The sequence below is a fragment of the Pseudophryne corroboree genome, chromosome 2, assembly GCF_028390025.1.
Source record: "Pseudophryne corroboree isolate aPseCor3 chromosome 2, aPseCor3.hap2, whole genome shotgun sequence".
NCBI classification, from domain to species: Eukaryota; Metazoa; Chordata; class Amphibia; order Anura; family Myobatrachidae; genus Pseudophryne; species Pseudophryne corroboree.
Genome location: NC_086445.1, coordinates 460,426,697 through 460,432,696, shown reverse-complemented (window position 1 = coordinate 460,432,696; position 6,000 = coordinate 460,426,697).

Below are 6,000 nucleotides of genomic sequence, written 5' to 3'. Positions count from 1 at the left end.
CCTGCGGATGACAGGGAGCTGCTGCCCGGGCTCATCGCAGCCAGCTGCGCAGTGCGAGGTGACGCTAGGTGAGCACTACTGTGTGAGTGTGTGTGACAGTGGGTGACTGCTGAGTGTGAGTGAAAGTGGCTGACTGCTGAGTGTGAGTGTGTGTGACAGTGGATGACTGCTGAGTGTGTGTGTGACAGTGGGTGACTGCTGAGTGTTACTGACAGTGGGTGACTGCTATGGGTGAGTGTGTGTGACAGTGGGTGACTGCTGTGTGTGTGTGACAGTGGGTGACTGATGAGTATGAGTAATAGGGGGTGACTGCTGAATTTGAGTGTGTGTGACAGTGAGTGATTGAGTGTGAGTGTGTGTGACAGTGGGTGGCTGGTGAGTGTGTGTGACTGGTGAGTGTGTGTGACAGCGGGTGACTGCTGAGTGTGACTGTGTGTGACAGTGAGTGACTGCTGAGTGTGTGTGACAGTGGTTGACTGTTGAGTGTGAGTGTGTGTGTGACTAATGAGTGTGTATGACAGTGGGTTACTGACTGCTGTGTGGGTTACTGCGCCAACTTTAAACTGCCACTGCATCTGCCCTGGTGCTGGGACCTGATTTGAGATGTCAATGTCCCTGCTTGGGAAGGAGCTGCAGTGGGTGAGAAATGGAACTGGGGAGCGGGGCTAGGGGCTAAAGAGGAGGAACTTAGTTATACCCCTTTCATACAGTCTGAGGCGGGTCGCACCCAAGAGCCTGACACCCAGGGTGCGACCCGCCTCAAGAACCTTTCACACCGCAGCCAGCAGCCCGGCATATTGCCGGGTTGCTGACCTCAGCGGTGGCGCGGCGGGAGCAGTGCTTGGAGATGACATGATCGGATCTGAAGATGTATGCTTCAACGCGGAACAGAAAATAATAAATAAAAGTCTTTGTAACTTTTAAAACTAATCAATACTGTAGCTGCCAGCTTACTTAGAGGTCTGGGGGGAGGCTGAAGTTTTGCCTAGGGTACCAAGAAACCTTGCACCGGCCCTGAGTTTACTATGGGACACTCAGTGCTGCAAGTGGGCGGGTATGGGCGGGTACGGCGTACCCTTAAGAGTTTAGCCGCGGGTACGCCGTACCCACTCCGCCGGGCCGCCGCTCACAGCGTTGATGTGCGCAGCGCTCACCAGTTGCTGTGGCCGGCCGGGTACCGCTACTGCCGCTGCTGCGCCTCCCCTTCCCAGTGTGCTAGGAGCGTGATCGTGACGTCATCACGCTCCCGCGGCAGTGGGCGCAGAGGGGGGCTGGCTGCTGAGGCTGCTTGAGCCGATCGCGTTAGGAGGAGGCGGAGCAGGGAGCACATCAGTTGGAGGGGACGTGGAGCAGCCTGAGTGAGGCAATGTATATCTAGCACTGTGGGGGCAATGTATATCTGGCACTGTGTGGGCAATGTATATCTGGCACAGCGGGGCATTGTAAATCTAGCACTGTGGGGGCATTGTATATCTAGCACTGTGGGGTTAATGTATATCTAGCACTGTGGGGGCAATGTATATCTGGCACAGTGGGGCATTGTAAATCAGGCACTGTGGGGGCATTGTAGATCTAGCACTGTGGGGGCAATGTATATCTGGCACTGTGGGGGCAATGTATATCTGGCACTGTGGCGGCAATGTATATCTGGCACTGTGGGGGGAATGTATATCTGACACAGCGGGGGCATTGTATATCTGGCACAGTGGGGCATTGTATATCTGGGACTGTGGGGGCAATGTATATCTGGCACTGTGGGGCATTGCATATCTGGCACTGTGGGGGCATTGTATATCTGGCACTGTGGGGGGCATTGTATGTCTGGCACTGTGGGGGGCATTGTATGTCTGGCACTGTGGGGGCATTGTATATCTGGCACTGTGAGGGCAATGTATATCTAGCACTGTGGGGGCAATGTATATCTGGCACAGTGGGGCATTGTAAATATGGCACTGTGGGGGCAATGTGTATCTGACACAGCGGGGGCATTGCATATCTGGCACAGTGAGGCATTGTATACCTGGCACTGTGGGGGCAATGTATATCTGGCACTGTGGGGCATTGTATATCTGGCACTGTGGGGGCAATGTATATCTGGCATTGTGGGGGCATTGTATATCTGGCACTGTGGGGGCATTGTATATCTGGCACTGTGGGGGCAATGTATATCTGGCACTGTGGGGGCAATGTATATCTGGCACTGTGAGGGCAATGTATATCTGGCACTCTGGGGCAATGTATATCTGGCACAGGGAGGCAATGTATATCTGACACAGCGGGGGCAATGTTTATCTGGCATTGTGGGGGCAATGTATATCTGACACAGCTGCGGCATTGTATATCTGACACAGTGGGACATTGTATATCTGGCACTGTGGGGGCAATGTGTATCTGGCACTGTGGGGCAACGTGTATCTGACACTACCACGCCCCCATTTTGATCGGCCACTCCCCTTGTGGCATTTGGCCACGCCCATTTTCGGCACGCGCACACACACACACACAGTGCATATAAGACATTTTTTCTACTTGCACCACTGGGGACACTTATTAGAAAACTGAAAGAGGAGAGAACCTTTACAAAGTCAATTTGATTGGTTATTCTAATGACTGTTATAAACATGTTACTAAGATGAAATTCCACTGGCCTTTAGTAGCGTGTGCTGTTTACTTCCAACAGAACTATTAAGAGTCTCACAAACAAAAAAAATATAAAATAAAAAATATATATATATACACACACACACACACGCGCGCGCGCACACGCATGCACACACACACACATGTATATGTGTGTGTATATATATATATATATACATACAGTATACACACACATACTGTAAATAATATATATACTAAAGAATTTTTATATGTACAGTATATAATTTAAATCTCAAGCAAACAACATATAGAAAATATTAGTAAATTTTTAGACTAGTTCAATACATATAAGTATAATTTTGATAAAGGTGGAACTACAAGAACAATCATGGCCTATTGCTAAACTCGCCGTATAAGCTGGTGAAAAAAAGATATGAAAAGTTTCAGATAATTTTCACGATAATGCAATGATGCATAAGGTTCCCAATCATTTTCAATAGAGGTTGGAAAAGTTTGAAAAAAAAATGCAAAAAGAAGATTTTTGAAAAAAAAAAAACCCTGAAAAATAAAATCGAAAAACTTACATACATACAGACGATGCTTAAAAAATGCAAAAAGTTTCGAAAATCAAAATTTATCATATTTTTTTACGCAAATAACTGTTGATACATCAGCCCCTATGGGAGAAAAGTGCTATATAAACAAAAATAATAATAATAATAATAATAATAATAATAATAATAATAATAATAATTATTATTATCATTATTATTATTATTATTATTATTATTATTATCATTATCATACAGGGTTGGAGAAGAGGAGGATCTCCAACAGATGTGAATTACTACTTTTGCAATATTTGTTCAATAATATATAATAGTTTAGAAGACTACTGGAGCATTAAAGAACCCAAAAACCATTATGTGTTCTAAGGACTGATTTCCATTCTTTACCCTCTGTGTGGATTAAGTCATAGTTTAATGAAACCAGCCCTACTTTCTACTTCTTGTAGCATTTTCTACTTCTTGTAGCAATAAGCTACGAAGGATTGTGTAACTATACAGTCACATTTAATGTCAATTTGGTTAGAAATGAAAAGAATAATACAGACTTAGCGACCTACTATTTATATGTAATCTCACACTGCCATTTGTGCTAATGTGAAAGGAGTTAATGCAGGAGTGTCTGTTATGTGGGAGCAGATGTACTAAGCCTTAGAAAGTGATAGAGTGAAAAGAGATAAAGTACCAGCCAATCAGCTCCTAACTGCCATGTTAAGCTAGGAACACTCTTGGCTGAACGCCCAATCCGCAGACCTATCTGATGATTGGTCAGTGCATATACACACTCACCAATTGTTCACGCGATGTTTCGTGCCTGATGTTACAACTGGGTGTACATTTAAATGTGCCAACCAATTGAGATGTAAGTCAGTGGTGGGTCCCTGCAGACCCCCGTACAGAAAGCCAGATGCGCAAGAATATATGTAGATATATCGACCATTGGCTGTGCGATATATCTGTGAATGAGAGAGAAGGGGGACCCCAGAAGTATCCAAAGATTTCTGTTGCCGACACTGGTGGGGAGAGGCGGGGGTTGCCATTTCCTCACAAGAAGAGTTATAAATAACAGTGAGGCAAGGAGAGTGAAGGTTGGAACATACCAAATAGACAAGTGAGCATATTGAGTTACCAAATTTATAGTGTTTCATCTCAAAATAACTATCCCCAGCTATCCTGCACTTACTGTAGACCTTCTATTTCTCACTAAGATAGGCTTATAGCATAAATATCACATTGGGCCTGAATCTGATACAGTTGCAGCAGCGCATGGCACAAACTTCTGATGTTCAGTACTTTGCACAAGCGCCGGATCCATCCTCACTCTGCAACGTCGTTCACACTTACACAGTTATTGACAGTCTGATGCTGTTTGGGGGAGGGGGCAGCGACAGCCTCCGTTTCTCAAAATGGAGGCGTGTCGCTACCATTGCCAGGAGGGATGATGCAAGGATATCTACCTGAACTTCCCTCTTCATATATAAGTGGTGTCACCTATGGTGAACTATTTAATTGATAAGAAAGATATTTCAACAGAGGTGAAAGCAATCATAAATTAAAAGGAAAGACTAGGTAGGGAGCATTTTATCCCTCCTGGAATGGTTCATGCTGGGGGGTATGGATTATGTATAGTATATTAGATTTAAAAAATGTTTTATATTAGATTTAATCTAATAGTTTAATAATACCTGGGTACTGTTTATAGCTCCACTAATTGAGAGACAATGATTTTATAAAGTTTCCTGTAGTGGAACAAATACAACTTAACCTTAAAATACACATAGAAAAATAAAATCTTTAATTTATCTTGCAAGAATGCAACAGCCTCAGCCTCTGTGCTACTTACACACTGGGACAGGACCCAGGAGGAATCTCTTTGTGTGTGTCTGTGTGTGTGTCTCTCTCTTTCTAGACCAGAATGCTCTAGCTAACAGGTTACACAGGACCCAGACACCAGGTGGGAAGGAGGAGAAGCTGAGATCCCTGGGTCACTTACAGCTCCCTCTCCCCTCCTATCTCTCCTCTGGTCAGGAAGCCACATTGGTATCTTATTAAACCTTATACTTCTGTGTCTCTGCCTGTACTGTATACTGTCCTGCTCACATTCTGGCTACCTGGGTCTGCTGCTGTGCAAGAGGGAGAACTTGTGAGGTCAGCGTGCTCCTGACGGGGAAGGGGGGGGGGGGTTACAGTATACCCTGCACCCCCTCCCCTTTATCTGGCTATGCAGCATGCATATAATCTGTGTGCGACTGCATATGCATATGAAATGCTATGTTACTGTTTTCCTTTCACTTAGTCAATCAATCAATCAATCAATCAATCACTCATTAATGGCTCGACAATATATAACCCCTGGCCATTCTAGGTCATCTTCATATACTTACCACTGCCTGAGGAAGCAACCAGACACTCGTGTTACAGAAATATAGTGAGACTTTTTTAATTATTTTATGGTTCTATTTTATATATTTTATCTATATCAAGCCAATATATTTTTATTTTGTGATACTGTGATTTAAAAATGTATTTTCTATTCAGTTTTATCTTCCACAAAATTTTATTTCATGTAATGTAATTGGTTATATATGCATTAACATTCAATAATGAGAACAGTGTCAGACCTTTTACTATAACATGACATCATCAGGGCTGGCCCTACAGATAAGCAAAGTACGCGGCTGAGTAAGGCGCCGCACATAGAGGGCGCTCTGCCGCGATTTGAGAGCCAGCAACCTCTGTGAGCTACTGCTGCCTGTTTCAGATGAGGCCTCCCCTTCCCCCTGTGTAGTCGGCGCCGCATCATGCATATGTAATGAGCGGCATGACGTCATGA